This window comes from Ambystoma mexicanum, chromosome 3p (genome assembly GCF_040938575.1).
Source record: "Ambystoma mexicanum isolate Mex_15411 chromosome 3p, UKY_AmexF1_1, whole genome shotgun sequence".
Lineage (NCBI taxonomy): Eukaryota > Metazoa > Chordata > Amphibia > Caudata > Ambystomatidae > Ambystoma > Ambystoma mexicanum.
In genome coordinates, this window is record NC_090925.1 from 1049943648 (window position 1) to 1049961617 (window position 17970).

The 17970-nt window shown below is 46.9% G+C and overlaps 1 protein-coding gene across 2 annotated transcripts in view; it reads left to right on the forward strand.

The window, feature by feature from the left end:
* Positions 1-1372: 1372 nt before the first annotated feature.
* CREBRF (CREB3 regulatory factor) overlaps positions 1373-17970 on the forward strand; it is a 741844-nt gene continuing 725246 nt past the window's right edge. For both annotated transcript variants that reach the window (XR_011304479.1, XM_069652415.1), the window contains exon 1: positions 1373-1501. The gene's annotated coding sequence lies outside the window, so the exon portion shown is untranslated. The remainder of the gene's footprint in view (positions 1502-17970) is intronic.

Sequence of the window (17970 nt, forward strand, 5' to 3'; positions counted from 1 at the left end):
GATTGTGCACTATCAAACAACTGCCAGTTTGTGAACTCATTCAAATGTTCCTATTACCTACCTTTACTTGCATATCTGATTGTGCCTACCTCCCACCCCCGTAACATGAGGCGAGGCTTTGTCAGTTTGTGCTCATATACCTATTTTGTCTCTTGTTCTTGTCTGCATTCCAGAATCACTCCCATAACATGAGGTGAGGGTCTGCCAGGTTGTATACTCACACCTATTTTGATTGTAACCAACATGCTTGTTTTAGATTTGTAAAGCACACTAACAGCCCAGGGGTATCGAGGTGCTGTTGCAAGAAAGTGACTTAGTTACAAGGACGAATGTGTTCTTGTACCATACGAACTGTACTATGCACTTCTGTAACTAGCGCCTAGATGCCTGAGGGTTTTGTGCGCTGATATAAATGTAAAAATAAATACATAAATATGTGTGTTTAGCTTTCAAACTCGTCTTTATTTTAGCACAAAAAATGATCTCTGACAAGTTTGTATCAAAATGTCCATACCTGCACACAGCTTACTTTCAAGATCGTTATTTTATTTGAAAATATACTCTATTCCTTTCCAAACAAGTAACATTGTGGCATAGTGGAAGGGGTGAGACGTGGTGTAAAGGGAATGCGAGTTAGGTTTATTTAGCTTTCAAAATCGCCCCTATTTTACCACAAAAAAGCTCTCATGTAATCGTGGATCATTTGTCTGTACACAGTTTTCAAAATCTTCATTGTATTGCAAAAAAAGCTCATACCTGCGCATAATCGTCCTTATTTTATTGTAAAAAAAAGATACACCTGCACGCAGCTTCCAGAAACAGTCCTTATTTGATTGCACAACTTTCAAAATCGTCCTTATTTTATTGGACAAAATGTTCAAACTTGCACAAAGCTGTCAAATATTTTGTTAAAAATGCTAATTTTGCATCAACTCTGCACACTGACATCTGGTAAATGAAGGGCCGCAGCTCGGTTTGCAGCTGCTTCCGTCTGTTCTACGTTCGGCTACGGGAACAGCCGAACACCAGGGATACCTTTTCAGTACGGGATTGCAAATATGACAAAACACAGTGATTCGCCGGCGCTGCTTGAGTGGGTAGTGTCGTTTCTTTTTGGAATGGAAAAACAGAAAAGGAAAGATTGCTGTTGTTCTTTTCATAACATAAAACATTCTTGAAAATCCCCTATGAAAAAACTTGCAGAGCTTGTGATCAGCTCCTAAAGCTCTACCCAGAGCAAGCATTGGACACCCAGGTGAGCGCCGAATGATTGGTTGTCCTGCAAGCAGGCGAACTAGGATTGGATAGAAACTGCTGTCGGGGGCCTTTGATTGGAGATACGGACACCCCGTGACCAGAGGGAGTCACGCGCTTTCCGGGAACCCGTCAGGAAGGACATAAACAAAACAAACCGAAGGAAAGCAGCATGGGGGTTTTGGGCCAGCTGGAGCACCCCAGGTGGGGTTGAAAAACCTCCAGAGAAGGACGGTTGCAAGTGCAGGTGAGTGCAGGGGAACGTGATATGAAGCTGGTAACAGTTTGAGAAAAAGTCACCCCGAGGCCCTCATGAGGATGACAGGTTCCTGCAGCGACCTCCTTATGTGTTATTGGGCGAGGAGGTGAACTGGGCTAAGACAAGATGATAGTTGTATGTGAGTTAAGCGCGGAGAGGAGGAGGGAGCGCGAGTGGCGGAATAAAGGGGCGCCCCTTTTCCTCTCCCCGCCTTTAGGTTGCTTACAGCTCAATAAAGGGAAGGAATGCACCGGTGGAGAACACGGGTATCCCTCGCCCACTAAAAGCAACAGTGAACAACATTTCTAGTGAGGTACACGCGAGGCAGCAGGCTTGGACACGCCCATCCATGTTTGTGAATCGCGCCCACATTTACCGGTTGGGCCAAGCAAGGCTTCACTGGCTAGGTGGGAGACTGAACCCACTAATTGTGTGAACACAGAGCAGAAGACATGTGCCCTCTGCCCCCTAGGTTCGCCTTCACGCATGTACTGTCAGAAAGCCCCTTTTGACATTAGGGTATTGATAGGCGATTACCCTTACACGTGGGTAGGGTTTTCTACCCAGTCAGACTTTTTCGACATTGATGTGTCTGTCGCTTTTACCTCGCGCTGCTACCCACACACCGCCCTGGCATGCTGTTTCCTGCATCCCCTTTAACGCCCCCCGCCCCAGTCCTGCACTAATTCTTCCAGTACTGGGGTATTTCAACGCACGAGCCCTGTATCGGACCCTTTGAACACCCCCCTCTGATTGTAGCATGCACCACACCCCCTGGCTGACGATTCCTCTCAGCAGAAGGCGCGTCCCAGCTGGCATGCGCCTGAGAGCTGCTAATAAATCATCTTTCGTTCAGGGCTGGGGCTTAGATCGGAAATGTATGGCTGGCGCCTCTATGAATTCCCAATTCCATTTAATTAGGTTTGTCCCGCGTCATCCTCTAGGCGGAGAATGTGGACACCGGACTTGGGCGTTAGTGTACTGATGCGGAGTTTCTATTTTCTGAAATTGGAATCTGTGTTTTTCCTATGTCTGTATGGCCCGGCAGGTGCCATCGTTTGGGCTGTACTACTTAGGGGATCATTGCATAGAGTTCTTACTTCGGGCAGGTGATACAGTATTATGTTGGGGAAACCCCAAACGGGGGCGTTACTCGACTTGTGGAAAACAGTGTGTTATGGGCAATGAATTTCAGAGGGACTGTGAGCAGCTATGGTTCCTGAGTGGGCGTGGTCCCCAATTAAATAGCTCTGAATAACAACTATACATTAAAAAAAGGTGTATTTCAGGATTCTGAAACGTTGCTATAATTTTAACTGTTTGGATTGTGCCTCAAGATCGGCGGTTGGGGAGGGGGGCGAAGCTTGACCTGGCATGATATTTAATTATAAAATGTTATTGGGGGTGATCTCAGTTGTGGCACGACCAAACGAAATCGCAAGGGGTGGGCAGGTGAACGGGAGGGGGAAAGCCGTGGCATTGTAATGCGGGATATGATGGCCACTTATGGCAGGGTTCAATATACGAACAGCCCCGATTGTGTGGGTTCACGGTGAATTTGAGATGTCGGGCGGCCAGACTAGAGACCGCTGTACACATGCATGGTTTTAGGGCAATTCTATAAGCACTTTGTGTGGGGTGTGGAAAGGTATAGTGGGAGCATAAGTGTGCACAAAGGGTTAGGCAAATATAGGGGGTTGCCCACTGCAGCCACCACGTCCCAGCTCACCCCTTTTAGAGTTCTGTGTTTGCGGTTGTTATATACCTAGTGCTGGAAATGGGGGGGAAAAAACGTACTGGGGGAACTGTCCTGTAAAAACGTACTGGGGGAACTGTTCTGTCAACTCTTTAGGGGCTCGGGACCAAGGGGCGTGGCCCCGGCCAGGGTACGCAGTATAGTATCTTGTGCATTATGGGAACATTATAATGTCCACAATTTTAAATGTTAAACATGTCTTATAATGATTCAGTAAGAAACCCTTTTAAGCGAATAATGGACTCTTCTGTTTGGATTGGTCATAATATTAACCCTAATAAAGAAACGTGTGTAAATTGCAGGATATATATAGCAGTATGTGAGGGATTTGGATGGAAGTTTATGCATGCAGGCTCCAGAGTGAGCAACCTGTGCTTCGACAAGCAGACTGCTTTCAGAAGACTAGGCAGTGCTTTTTGAGGTGCAGGGTACGGATCAGTCATGTGCTAGCCCCTGGGTCTGGGGGATGGAGCTGCGCTGGAGCGCCACTCTGTCTTGTTCTGGCTCATTACCTGCTGCATATACCTTTCTGTTCCCTGGTATCGCTGACCATGCCAGCCTCCTCATCCTTTCTCAAGGGGGCAGTGGTTGGAACCTCCTTGGCAATGTTTATTTCCTCCTCACACAACCTTGAAGGGCAGCGATTCTTCGGGCCTGAACATCACTGCTTGTCATCCGTGGAAACAGCTTGCCAAGGTAGCGGAAGGAGTGGATGATAGTGGACCAATGATTAGATGCAGCAGCGGATTCTGGATGTGCCAGTGAATGGTTTAATGCTAGGCTGTACGGCTGTGCCTATTGTGGCCATGTTAAATTATTGTTTTAGTGGTGAGGTGTGTATACGGGCAATCGGGCAGGGTGCATTCTGTATCTTGCCTATAGTGTGGTCAAGCCTAATCATTGTGTTACCTTGGGGCAGGGTCAAGAGTAAAAACAAAATGCTGAACGGCCCAGCTGTCGGAGGCATGGGAAAAGGACGGCTTGGGGGCATACGCGCAGAGTACACAGGGGTAGTGTAATGTCACATTTTGCTTCCTGTCAGAAATTCCTATCGGTAGGAAAATCTGACAGCATTGATAATGTCACATGTTCTAGCTGTCAGAAAATCCTAACGATAGGAACATTTGACTGTGTAGGATAATTTGACATGATTGGTCCTGTCATTTTCTTCTACCCATCAGAAAATCCTAACGCAAGGCAAATGTAGTTATAATTTGATGGGTAGGCACATTTGCCAGGCTGTAAGTGATTTCAATCCAGCACTCCAACTAAGTCAATGTCTAGTATGGGATGCCCAATGGAAACCCTTATTTATATATTTTTATGTCAAAAGTTCTTTTAATTCTGGATGATGTACCCTTATATAACGCCCCTCTCTTTGAATCCCCCCCGGCCTCACTGAGCCAAGAAGTAGGTTTGTTTTGCAAATTAAAAGATTTAATTGAAGAATTGAACAATATATAGATTACACTTTATACATATGAATAATATCTGAATATCACACTTATGAATATTTATGCAATGATCAGCAGTGGGTAATATTACAATATCAACAATCTCTTTAATCAATTGGGAATAGGAATAGGAAGAATAATGTAGCAGAGAATACTTTGTATGGTTCAAGGTAATGAAATGATAGGAAAGAATGCAACACAGAAATAAGACTTTATGACTTCAATCAAAAGACAATATGATCCCTCTTTCCCTCTGTTACTACTCACTCCCCCCTAATATGCAATATGGAGATATGGAATGAGGGCACACAGGTTTCAGGAATAACAATCAACAATGCAGTTCAATCCCAATTCCCCCAGCAAGCTTGGAGAGAACAGTAATGATTTTAAAACGGGTCAATTGCTTTTAGAAGTAGTTTGAATTGGATGGGGAAAAATGCAAAAAATGATTTTAATTCGATAACCAGCCTACCAGTTAACGTGCCTATCTTGCCCTTTTACGCATGTAAATATGGCAAATACGGACCATTTAATTTTGTACTGCGTACCGTGTGCGCTTTGATTTATTCATTAAAAAAACATACTTTCCACCACTACATGGCAATGTAGCATTTCTTTTGTCAGCAGCATAGCCTTCTTATGCATGATGGTGAATTTCCAACTGAAAGACCAAATCTGTGACAGCTAAGCGAGCAACACAATAAAGCACGTACCCTTTTAAAATGTGTTCATACCCATAACGTATGTGTTGGATAAGTTTTACTCTCTTGCAGAGGAGAACACTAATTTTTACTCCCTTGAAATTGCATTTACACTCTAATTTGAAAAATCATGCGTAAAATACTCCCACCTCAAAATCTTATCTGGAGCACTGTCGATAACTAAGATTCAGAACTAGTGAGAGTTGCTTGCGATTGGTTCAGGTCAACACTAGCAATGATTGTAGAATGATTAGCAGATGGAAAACGAAATTCAGAAGTTGAAAACAAGAAATCGCTATTTTATGTGGAGTGAAATTGAGCTAAATGCAAATTCGCGGCAACTTTCCCGCGTGCGAGAAACGCGATTACGGAATAACTAAGGAATTGGAATGTCGTTTTGGGTTAGTTTGAAAGCTGAGGATGTTAGCTTCTAAATGACATTTACATTTCCTTTCTAGCACATACGGTTCAAAAGTTAGAGGTTTTAGTAAAGATAGATTTAAAGATTAGGAACCAAGATGGACTTCTACTAAGGGGCTATGAAAGTGCAAGATTCCCAACGGGACAGCCACCAGAACAGGGCTCCTTCTGCTCTGACTTCTGTACGGCAGGACACTTGACTTTCTTCAGAAAAATATCAGCGCATAGATGATTATCACTACAATTATCACAGACTATATAATGAGATGGATTCAGGATGGACACAAGATTCTATAATGCAGTTCTGGATAGGTTGAAATGGATTGAATAGGATTACTTTAAACTAAGAGATGACTATGAACAGTTCTATACTAAATACTCACTACTATGGCTTTGGAATGGAATGGGCCCGTCAAAGATCTGGTCAAGGGTTTGGCTGGGATTCGCTCGCCACCGGACAGGTCTCAGGCGCTGGGTTCTGCTCTCAGCAAGGCACTCTGGTGCGCCTGTTGGACTGGATCTGACGGGTACTGGACTGGTCTGGATCTTGGGTTCTAGCACAGGTTCTTGGCCAGAAGCAGCAAAACGGCTCAGCCAGGCTGCTGAATGGTTTTGGCCCCGTGGAAGTTTAGGAGTTAACATCAGGTTGCTACATTTTAAAGGCCTGCAGAAAAGGTTCAGCTTTTTGGGTTAGGCCTCTGCTTCAGGGTTCTGTAGTCTGGTTCTGGAGTTTGGATCTTCCTGCAGGGTGCTTCGCAAGTGGATCAGTTGATGAGAGAATGTGTGTTCTCAACAGTTCCAATTTATCCATTTTCCAAAGTGGGTGGGGAGGCTGATTATCTATGCCCAACCCTCTAAGGATCTGATAGGTCAAAGAATTCCCCCTCTCCTGATTTGAGAAAGGAATAGTGTGTCATGATGTTTCATGTGTATGGCTTAGCGAGAAAACCTCCCCTTTGTCTCTGTACAGTATCTTATTTTTCATAAACATATTTACAATATGCACAACTTGTTAATAATACATATTTACATGATAGATTGACTAAGGTATGTTTCTGTCAAAGTCTCATGTTCCTACGAGTTTTGGTTCACAAATGACAGTTTTTCACGCTTTTGGTTGGTTACACATTTTCGGATCTGTACAATTGTTTACACACACATGCACATACCCTCTGGGCATATTCCTGTAATTTTTCATGTTCCTAGCATAATCACAATAGCTCCAATATTAAAATCTTTGTGGTTCAGTCTCAGAACATCGCACAGATTCCAGATTAGTTTTAAACTGTGAGCGATCTTTTCATTTTAATAATCTCTAAGTTTCATATTTTTGTCAGTTCGGTACAATATTTTATATGTCTTTTCCTTAAACATATATTTACTCCAGTTTCAAATCCACATTTTCAGTCTGGCCTGCCTCCAAGGTCTTGGCTGATCCAGAGAGTAACTTGAGCTCCTTCCTGCCAGGGCTGGTTCCTATTGACGCCCCAAATTAGCATTTCCATTCAGTTCAAGGGAGTCCTTTGTCTACTAGCAGGACAACAGGCCAAAAGTCCCCCTCCCACTTCCTTTCACACCAGCCTGCCGGTTTATTAGCAGAGCAGGGGGGAAGATTTTTTTTGGGTAGAAGGAGTGGAATGTCTCTAAAGCTCAGTGTGGGAACCCTCTTGGAGTTTAGCTGAATCAGGTTATTTTACAGTAAATTGTAACCTTGTTCTTTTGTGGAAATTAAAGTTACACATTTTAAAATAAGCAAACATGTCTTCAATTCCAGTCTTTTTTAACATGAAAATCAATGTGTGGCACCCCATATTGCATTTGATGGAAGTCACTTCTTTGGCATATTTAGTTTTTGAGACACAAGTTTCACCTGTCAGATTTAGAGATCGCCAGCGTCTGACAGAGGCGAGTAACGGTATTGCACCCATTTTTGACATATTTCTTTCCAGCAAGCAATCTTCAACGTGGATTTTCTTCTGATAAGTGTACTTCTGTGGACATTGTATTTATGTGGATTCTCGAAGTAGAATGATGTTTAACACCCAACAAGGAGGTTGGATCTTTTGGGTGGTTTGTGAGCCATGATTTTTGCAAATTTGACAACCAAGAAAAAGGGATTTTCACACAGCTCTGTGTTACTTTTGCAATCAGCCTTGCTCTGAGGGCAGCCAAATGATGGGTTTTGGCAGTGGTCTCCTGTGTTACCACTGAGATAGGCAAAAGTGGATGGCGGCCTATTTTTCAGATTTTTACTGCACACTATTGGGTGATTTTTACCGAGCAGCATGCTTTCCGGCGGCCATTCTGATGTTCCTGATGCAAGCAATGCACAGTAATGTTGTAGGGCCTGGACTAGTGGGTTGAACATCCCACAAGCCCCCCCTCTTGCGATTGGCGTTGATCTTCCATCAGTGGGAATTCGCAAGACTGGGATGTCTGTTTCATCTTTTCTGATTCCACAAATGGCAAAGTTCATCGTCTTTCCTTCCGTCAAAGGTGGATCAATTGGTTCTCCTCGCCAGTCCTAATGTAATACTCCGGGCCCCTCAGATCTTTCCTCCTTGTCCCCGGGTAGTCCTCCTTGTTTAGTCTCCATAGTTTCCATCAACTATGATGACCTAGGATGACAAAGCAAAAACATATTTGTAGACATTTCCCCACCACTATTAATGTAGTGGGGCGGACACATACATTTTGATAAATCAGGACACATTTTTATTATTGTATTTTATAGACTATATATGGCTTATTTTAGAGTTGGAATTTTATGAAGCTCGAGTGGCCCCCTCTGGGGTTCCAGAAGACTCCTCCAGTTTCTGCAGAGTGTGCCTAGGATGGCAGCACTTCAGTTGGTTAATATGGACCCACTTACCTTCCCCTTCTGCCAAACTGCCTTTGGGGATGCAGATTTTGTAGGCGACTGGTGAGTTTTTGTCTGCAATTTCAAAAGGACCCCTCCAGGTAGGCAAACATTTGCGCTGTTTGGCCTGGTTCCCAGCCTACCATTTAACGTGCGTATCTTGCCCTTTTACGTATGTAAATATGGCAAATACGGACCATTTAATTTTGTACTGCGTACCGTGTATGCTTTGATTTATTCATTAAAAAAACATACTTTCCACCACTAAAAAAACATACTTTCCACCACTAGATGGCAATGTAGCATTTCTTTTGTCAGCAGCATAGCCGCCTTATGCATGATGGTGAATTTCCAACTGAAAGACCAAATCTGTGACAGCTAAGCGAGCAACACAATAAAGCACGCACCCTTTTAAAATGTGTTCATACCCATAACGTATGTGTTGGATAAGTATTACTCTCTTGCAGAGGAGAAAACTAATTTTTACTCTTGAAATTGCATTTACGCTCTAATTTGAAAAATCATGCGTAAAATACTCCCACCTCAAAATCTTATCTGGAGCACTGCTGGTTCCTTTGGAAATTGTATAAGTAGACCCGGTCTCCTACATTGTATTCTTTTCTAGTAGTCTTTAAGTCATAGTGGGTCTTCATGTTGTCTGCAGATCTCTCTAGATTCTACTGAGCATAGGCAAAAGCATGTTGAAGGTGTTTTCTTAGATTTTCAACATACTCATGAGTTGTGGAGGCATTGATCAATGTCTGCTCTTGGGTTCTGTAGAGCAGATGCTGGGGAAACACCATCCTGCGTCCAGTCATCAGCTCAAACGGTGACATGTTAGTTGCAGATGAAGGGGTAGATCTGATGGCCATTAGGACAAGAGGTAATCGAATATCCCAACTTGGCCCAGAATCTTCCACAAACCTTTTTAATATGCTCACAATTGTTCTATTATATCTCTCTACTGCACCACTAGAGACCTGCCAGTAAGCAATATGTAGCTTGACCCCAAGTATCTCCCACATCTTTGTCATTACTTCGCTGGTGAAATGGCTACCTCTGTCTGACTCGATCCTTTGGGGTAGTCCAAAACACGAAAAGATGTGGTTGATCAGGGCAGCTGCTGTTTCTGCCTTGCAGTTTGGGGCCGGGAGTCATTCCACCCATTTAGTAAACAAGCATGTCACAGTCAACATGTACTTGTTTCCCCTAGAGGAGCGAATCACGGGCCCAATGAAATCGACTTGCAAATCTGACCATGGCAGTGTCATCCCCCTCTTTTGGAGAGGCGCAGGGTGTGTGAGGGATGTTGGCTGAAATTGTGTACACCAAGACACCCCTTCAAGTATTGGTCGAGGTCCTGCCCCATGTGTGGCCAGTGTGCAACCTCTCTTAAGATTTCAAGTGTTTTATGAAACCCCCTATGACCGGCTGTGGCCGACTGATGGGCGTGACTTAACATCAGACTTTGGAATGAGGTAGGGACCACCCACTGATCCTGGCCAGCTAGGGATTTCCTCACCAACAAACCGTCTTGGATTCAGAACATTTTTGGACATTTCATCAACACTCTGAGGTCCTCTTTCCCAATGTAATCGGTATCCATCAGGGGAAAGTTCTCGGGGTCCTCGATGTGTTGATAAAACTTACCAATTATTGCATCCCCCTTCTGAGCCATAATCAAATCAGCATCTGGAGTCTCCTTACTCCATTGTGCAGTTGAGAGTTCATTGTGAGCATTTGTCTGGGACCTAGTGATAGTAGTGACCTGGATTTCTCCCAACAGAGACTTGATCTCTATTAGATCCCCTTGGATGGCCCCAGTTTTGGCCAGCTGATCAGCTAAGTCATTTCCAGTTTTGTCTGGTCCCTCTACCTTGGAATGACCCTTGATCTTTTTCCAGTAGATGGTCATCCCATTCGAGGTGACCAGATAATCCATATTCTGAATTAACTTCCCATGTTTCAAGGGTTTGTTATTAGCACATAGCATGCCTCTAGTTTTCCAATTAACCAGATGCTCCACAAACCCGTTCTGTACATGATACAAATATGTGATTATGACCAGTTTGTGGAGTTGATGTTGGACAGCAGTGAGGATGGCTTGATGCATAGCCATCAACTCTGCCACTTGACTACTTCGGGGACGAATTGTGTACCCAGCGGAGGGTTCTGGGGTCTCATTCACTCATGCATTCCCTACGCCGGCCACAAGTTCTTTTTCCCTGTTGTTGTCAACATAGTAAGAGCATCCATCCACATAGACAGTGGGTATTCCCTCACACTTGTCTTCTTCAAAGACTTTGTGTGGGGAATTGAGGTATGCCTCCATGTTGTCCTTGGATTTTTAGACTCTCGTCCTCGAGACAGTTTTCTCTGGCACACTCATGCAAGTCAGCCAGACCTTGCGCGAGGGGACTCTTCTTGTTTTGGCCATATCTGACATCCACAGGAAAGTCTTGCATTGATGGAATCCAGGAAGTAATTCGGGAATTACTTGCATTTCTGGCCCGGATTCTGTCACTTTGGAGATATTGCAGAGGCTGGTGTGGAGTCTCCACTATGATTTGTTCCCCCTGGATAAACGGGCAGTAATTCTTCAATGCCCACACCGTTGCCAGGAGTACCTCTCACAATCGTTGAATTTTTCCTCCACAGAGGATATAGTTTTACTCGCATAGGAGATTACTTTATTGACCTGGTCATGCTTTTGGCATAATACTGCAGTCAAGCATGTATTGGAGAACCCTGTCTCCAAGATGAACTCCTTGTTTCTGACTGGGTAAGCTAGGCAAGGTGCTTGTGAGAGGCTTCTTTTGAGTTGTCTTACTGCCTCGGCTTGTTCTGGACCCCACTCCCACTCCCACTTGACCCCCCCTTCAAAAGATGAATTAGGGGTCTTGTGATCTCTCCGTAGCCCTCAATGAACTTTCTACTGTAGTTGGTCAGTCCAAGGACTGAGGAGGCTCCTTAGTTCCCGCAGAGTTGTAGGGCCTTTCAATTTCTGGAAGGCTTCCACTTTCTTTTCCTGGGGACATAAACCCTGAGGAGTAATCTCATGCCCCAAGAAATTGACACGTGTTCTACACTACTGTGCCTTTTGAAAGGAAGGTTTTGCTCCGGCGACCCTCAACTGTCAGAACCTAACGGATCTCCGCTATGTGTTCCTCCACAATTGAGCTTTTGATGAGGACATCATCTACATAAGCCAGGTTACCCCTCTCACCCAGGTCGGGCATGGCCTTACGTAGAAAAATGTTAAACTCCTTGCCGGAGTTGATGTATCCAAAGGGAGTCCGGTTCCATGTGTACTGCTGGCCCCCAAAGGTAAAGGCCAGCTTGTATTGGTCCTCCCTACTGACAGGTACAGTCCAGTATCCATTGGTCAGGTCTATTGCAGTGAATACCTGTGATCCTTGGATCTGGGCCAGCCCTTGGTCAATGTAGGGAAGCGGCCATTGGGAAGTATGGACCTGTTTGTTGAGCTCCCTAAGGTCAGCGCAGAGTCTCCACTGGCCGTTTGGCTTCAATATCCCCAGCACCGGATTATTGAAGGTGCTGTGGACTGGACGGATTATCCCACAGGATTCAAGGTTCTTAATTATTTCAGTAAGGGAATCCATTGATGCGAGAGGCAAGCAATACTGCTTCACAAACACTGGAGTCCTGCCAGGGTCTGTGGGAATAATTGTTGTATGGATGTCGGTGCGACCACAGTCATATGAGTGCACCACAAAGATCTTGAAAATCCAAGAAAACCTGTTTCAACTTTTGCTTCTGCTCCAGAGTCTCACAGGCATCAGCTAGGTTGACTCTCTTCAACCATCTGCCTGAAGCCTGGAAAGACTTCTGATTTTGCTATCTCAGCGGCTTCCTCCAGCTGGGTGGAGAAGTCCCTGGTCAAAGTGCTGATTTGGACTGGTGGCCTCAGGTGGGAAAGGCAGCCCTCATGGACCTGGAAAGTAACCTCATCCCTCCTGAAGTCACAAGTCACATCTTCCTTACCATAAGGGCAAGAAGTGTACACCAGGAAGTTCCACCCCCCCCCGCCCATGCCAGGTAAAGATCCTGTCTGGTGTTGTGTTCTCATCACTGTCAAAACAGTCCTTGGGGATTGGTCTTAACAGTTAATTTCCTAAATCTATGGAGAAATGTCGGTCATCAACCGCCATTCCAATAATGTTGCCTGCAGCTAGAGTTATTCTCTTGCTGTTATACACCTCGATTGGAATGGTGTCATGTTCTATGTTGACTAGTGGTGTTGGGTTTACCCCCAAACCTCTCTGTTGGAGAGAAGCATTTAGATGACTAGGCATCAGGGTTTTTCAATTTCTGTCCTCCTTTTTTTTTATTTTTTTTCTTCAATTTTTTATTGGTTTTTAAAGCACAGCAGGCTTTTTCAGAACTTGAACTTAGGGCACTTGCCCACAACACATCAAAAGGAAAGCTATTATTCCCAATTGTATTCATTTCCACATGGGTGTCTAGGATTTTCTCAACTGGGGTGAGTTTTCTTTGTATGCAAGGCTTTAGTTTCGGTTTCATGAGGACTCCCTTAAGCCGTAGATAAAGGAGCGGGGAGAGCCTGCCGATTCCCAGTGCCTCCTTGAGCTCCTGGATGCTTATAAAGGCTTCCCCCCTTACCAGCTGGCCGATCCTACAGAGTCCTGCGTCGAACCAGGACTGGTAGTGTTCATGGCCTGGGATTTCTTCTAGGTCCGGCGTGGACCAAATGTGGCTCAGGGGGGAAGGCCATGTGGTCACCCTTTCCCCATTTCCCTTCCCATCCAGTGCTCTCCACATTGTTCCTAGTATCGGATGATCCCCGATTCTTCTGTGGATCTTTTTCAGTGGGACCCATAGCCATTCAACCACGGTGACTGGGTGCAGGAGAGAATTTTCGAGGTAGACCCATTGTTTCTTGGGGTCCTCTCTGAGGTGGGGAGCCAGTGCCCTAAGTTGGGCCGCTCTGTGGTAGGTTCGCAAGTCTGGGAGGGTGACCCCCCTCTTTCTTTGGGGAGTTTGAGGGTTTCATAACTTATTCTAGGTCTCTGGCCTTGCCAAATAAATTACGTTATGCGCTGCTTGGCTTCTTTGAGATGGGCTTTGGGGGCCTCTAACGGGAGCATCTGGAAAACATATAGCACCCTAGGGAGGAGATTCATCTTTTTGGCGTTTATTCTCCCCATCCATGAGATTTGCCCTTTCCCCCATCCCTCCATATCCCTGAATAATTTGTCGAACAGTTGGGGGTAATTTGCCTGGCTCAGGTCCTCGTTGTGTCTGACAGTGTTGATCCCCAGGTATTTTATCCCTTCTGTGCAGATTTGAAGGCCCAGGGGAGTCAGTTCAACCAGGTTTCTTTCCGTGTCTGGTGCGAAGGGGAAGATCATTGACTTGCCTATGTTTACCCTGAAGCCTGGAAAGTGACCAAAACATTCTATAACCTGTAGGGCGGCTGGGACTGATCTGCAGGGTTACCTCAGGTGTAACAGGAAATCATCTGCATAAAGGCCTAGTTTAAAGGTCCGATCTTCCACTTCAGTTCCACGTACCATCGGGGAACCTCTGAGGTATTCCGCGAGTATCTCCATGGTCATAGCGAACAGGAGCGGGGAGAGGGGGCAGCCTTGTCTCGTCCCTCTTTGGAGGCAAAAAGTGTGTGACAGGCACTCGTTTACCATGACTCTAGCTGATGGGTCTGCGTATAGGGCCTTAATGGCTTACCTGATCCCCACTCCGAAACCCAGTTTTGCAAGAACCCCATGCAAGAACCCCCAGTCCACCCGGTCAAATGCCTTTTCAGCGTCGATGGACACCAGAACTGAGTTGTTCCCCCCCCCCCCACACCCCTCCCTCGGGGCTGCCTTCCTCATGACATGCAGAGTTTTACGGAGGGTGTTAGCCCTCTGCCTTCCCTGTATGAAGCCCACCTGGTCAGAGTGAATTAGACCCGGCATATGGCCGTCCAATCTCGTGGCGATGAGCCTGGTGAATAATTTTGCATCCACATTCAGGGGGGAGATTGGTCTGTAGGACCGGCAGTCTGCCGGATCCTTTCCCTCCTTCAGAATCACCGTAATTAAGGCTTTGATGTAAGGCTCATGATGTAAGTGAATAAGCCTGCCAGAAACCCAGCCAGTTGGCCCGCAAAGGCCTTGTAAAAGCCTGTGGTGAACCCCCTCCTCCACTGGGGCCCTACCCAGCTTTAGTCCCGATATTGCCTTGAGCACCTCCTCCTCCTCTGTTATTGGGGAGTCTAGGGCAGATGCTACCGAGGACTGTGAGTGTGACCCGATTGAGATAAACCTTGAGTGCGTCCACCTCCCCTTCCCTCCCATAAAGAGTCTCATAGAAACCAGCAAATTTCTCCACTATGCCTCTAGGGTCTGAGCTTTCCCCCTCTTCCCCCGCTTGCGATTCTTGCCACCCTTCTGTCCGCCCGCTGGCCTCGGAGTTTGGCCGCCAGCATGGCGTCTGCCTTATCGCCTTTTTCATAATATCTTTGACGCAGGTCTTGGAGTCCCTCCACAATTCTGCCCATCTTCGGTTCTCTCAGTTCTTGCCTCTTCGCTCTTGCGCTGCTCAGATCTCTCTTCCCCCTTCCCTTCAGACTTCTCCAGGGCTATTATCTCTGACCGCAACCTGTGAGCCTGGAGAGTCCTAATCCTTTTCTTGGAGGCCCCTTCTCTAATCAGCCTGCCCTTCCAGGTTGCCTTTGCTGCCTCCCACACTGTCTCTCGGCTAACTTCTCCCGTGTCGTTTAGCTCAAAATACTCTCTAATCGCTGTTACCAACTCCTCTTTGAAGGGCACATCACAAAGTAGGAAGTCATTACATTTCCATAGGGATTCCCTGGGTTTCAGGCCTGATATGCTAATGTCTGACCAGACCAGGTCGTGGTCCGACCAACTGACCGGTTGGATATCACTAGCCTCCACTCTGCTCATGTACTGGTGCTCTGTGAAGAGATAGTCTATTCTCGTCCTAGTGCCATGCACAGGAGAATAGAAGGTGTATCCTTTTCTGATTGGGTGTAGCTCCCTCCATATGTCCACCAACCCGTGCTCCCACATCAGGTCCCGGAACTTCCCCTGTGGTCGTCCCCCTCTGCTGCCTAGCGGGATGGCCTTTCCACTATGGTCCAGCTCCCGATTCGCCCACATATTAAAATCTCCACCCAGGAGTAGAAGCCCTTCTGTTCTGGCACCTCTCCCATTGCCTGTTGATTGAATTTGCTCTGACCCGCGTTGGGACCATATAAGACTGCTAGGGTGACTCTGGAGTTATGCAGGTTACCCGACACCACCATGGCTCTCCCATCTTCCCTCCCCCAACTGGTTACCTCCGTGAGCCTTTGGTTCCTGTGTAGTATGATGCCAACTCTGCCTCTCTTTGTATGGCCAGACGCCCAGAAGGTCTGGGCCACCTGTGATCCTGGGATGGCCCTCTCCTCCCCCTTCACTGTTCTGGTTTCCTGAACAAAGAGAACATCTACTTTGGCGTTCTTCATTTCCCTCTCCAGGAGGGAGCGCTTTGCTGGGGAGTTTAGCCCCTTAACATTGAGCGAGCCAAACCTAAGTGCCTCGACCGGCCCTTCTTCTCATTGTCTGCCATTGGTTCTTTTCGTTGAGTGCTTTGTCTCCCCGGTCCTGTAAGGGCTGCTCCATACCCATATGAAGCTGGATCGATGCTGTGCCTGAGATTCCTTTCCCCCAACTCTCTTCTCTACCCTCTCCCTCCTCCCTCCCTTATCCATGACGCCTGCCCCACGGGCAAGCCACCAGGGTGAATGCATGTCCATCCACCGCACTTCCCTTGGCAAGCTCTTCGTCCCCGACCGGGGTTACTTGGCTCAAGTCATTGCATTTTCTGCTAGCGAGACTTTATCTGCCTATAACTCTCCAGCGTGGGGGTGTTTGGTTTCTTGAATTTTCTCCTGCCCTTTGTCTTCTTCTTTGTAGCCCAAGGGCCCGCTGGTCCTCTACTGGTTTCCAGTGTTACCTGTATGTCCACCTCGTTTCCTTCCTCCGGGATGTCTCCCTTGAGCACCTGCAGCACCTGTGAGGCTTCTTTGCCGCTGGTCACTCTATAGTCGACTCCCGCACGTTCGAAGGATAAGGCAAATGGGAAGGACCACCTTTATCTTATGTCCTGTCCAGTGAGCCACTGAGTGAGTGGGCGGCACTCTCTTCTATGGGTGAGCGTGAGGGTTGAGAGGTCTTGGTATATCCTGATCATGTCTCCCTCAAAGATGAAGCTCTCCAGCCTTTTTGCCTTCTCCAGAACCTCCATTTTCTCCCTGTAGCAGAGGAAACACACTACGATGGACCTTGGGCTTCCACCTCCGCCGCCTCCACCTCGGTGTGCCCTTTCCAGCTGGACCTCCTTACCCCCCTCCAATGTAAAAAGTTGGTTAATGAGGCCTGGGACCTTCCTTCCCATGTCGGCCGCTGCCTCCCCTCTTAGCTGAGTTACGCCCATGATGCGCAGGTTGTTACGGCGTTCTCTGTTTTCTAAATCGTCCATTTTCAGGATTATATCCTCTCTTATTTCCAGATCTGTTAACCTCGCCTCATACTTCAGGTCCAGCAGGTCTGTCTGGAGGTGGTTATTTTCCATTCCTTCCATTTTTTTCTTCTAGCGTGTCCACTCTCCCTCTGAGGTCTACTATTGAGGCTTGTATATCCGTGCGGATTGCTTTCATCTTCTGGAGAATGTCTTTGAGATCGTCCTTAGTGCTGCAGAGGGGGGACGCTATCTGTGGGCATGGTGGTTCTGTGAGACTCGCTCGGGGTTGTGTGGGAACGGCGGAAGTGTTGGAGCGAGGTGATTGCGCTGGTGGCGGGGGTCTGCTGCAGGGTTTTGCCTTTACGATGTAACTTGGTGAGGTGGTGCTATGCAGACGTACCTGGCTCAGACCTTGTGGCCCCGGTCCCTCTTCACATCAGAGTCAACGTGTTCCTGGTTGGAGGCCCTGGCGATAGCCTGGGACTCTGTGGGGGTCCCAGTTCATGGGGCTGGGGGCCTTTTTTTTTGGGCGGGCCACTGCTAGCAGGACTGGGGGAGGCACGCAGGCTTTCAGCAAGCGAGGTTGACTTGTCCCACTTTTTATGCGGGCGGGATGCTCTGGAGGGATCGAGGTGGGAGGGGGGGGCAGGCCCTCGCAGCTGTGTCCTCTCGGTATCCGCATCCCCCCGCAGAATCTCCTCACCGCTTTCTGGTGCCTGCTGGGGCCCTCTGTGCGTCCGTATCACCTGCGGGGT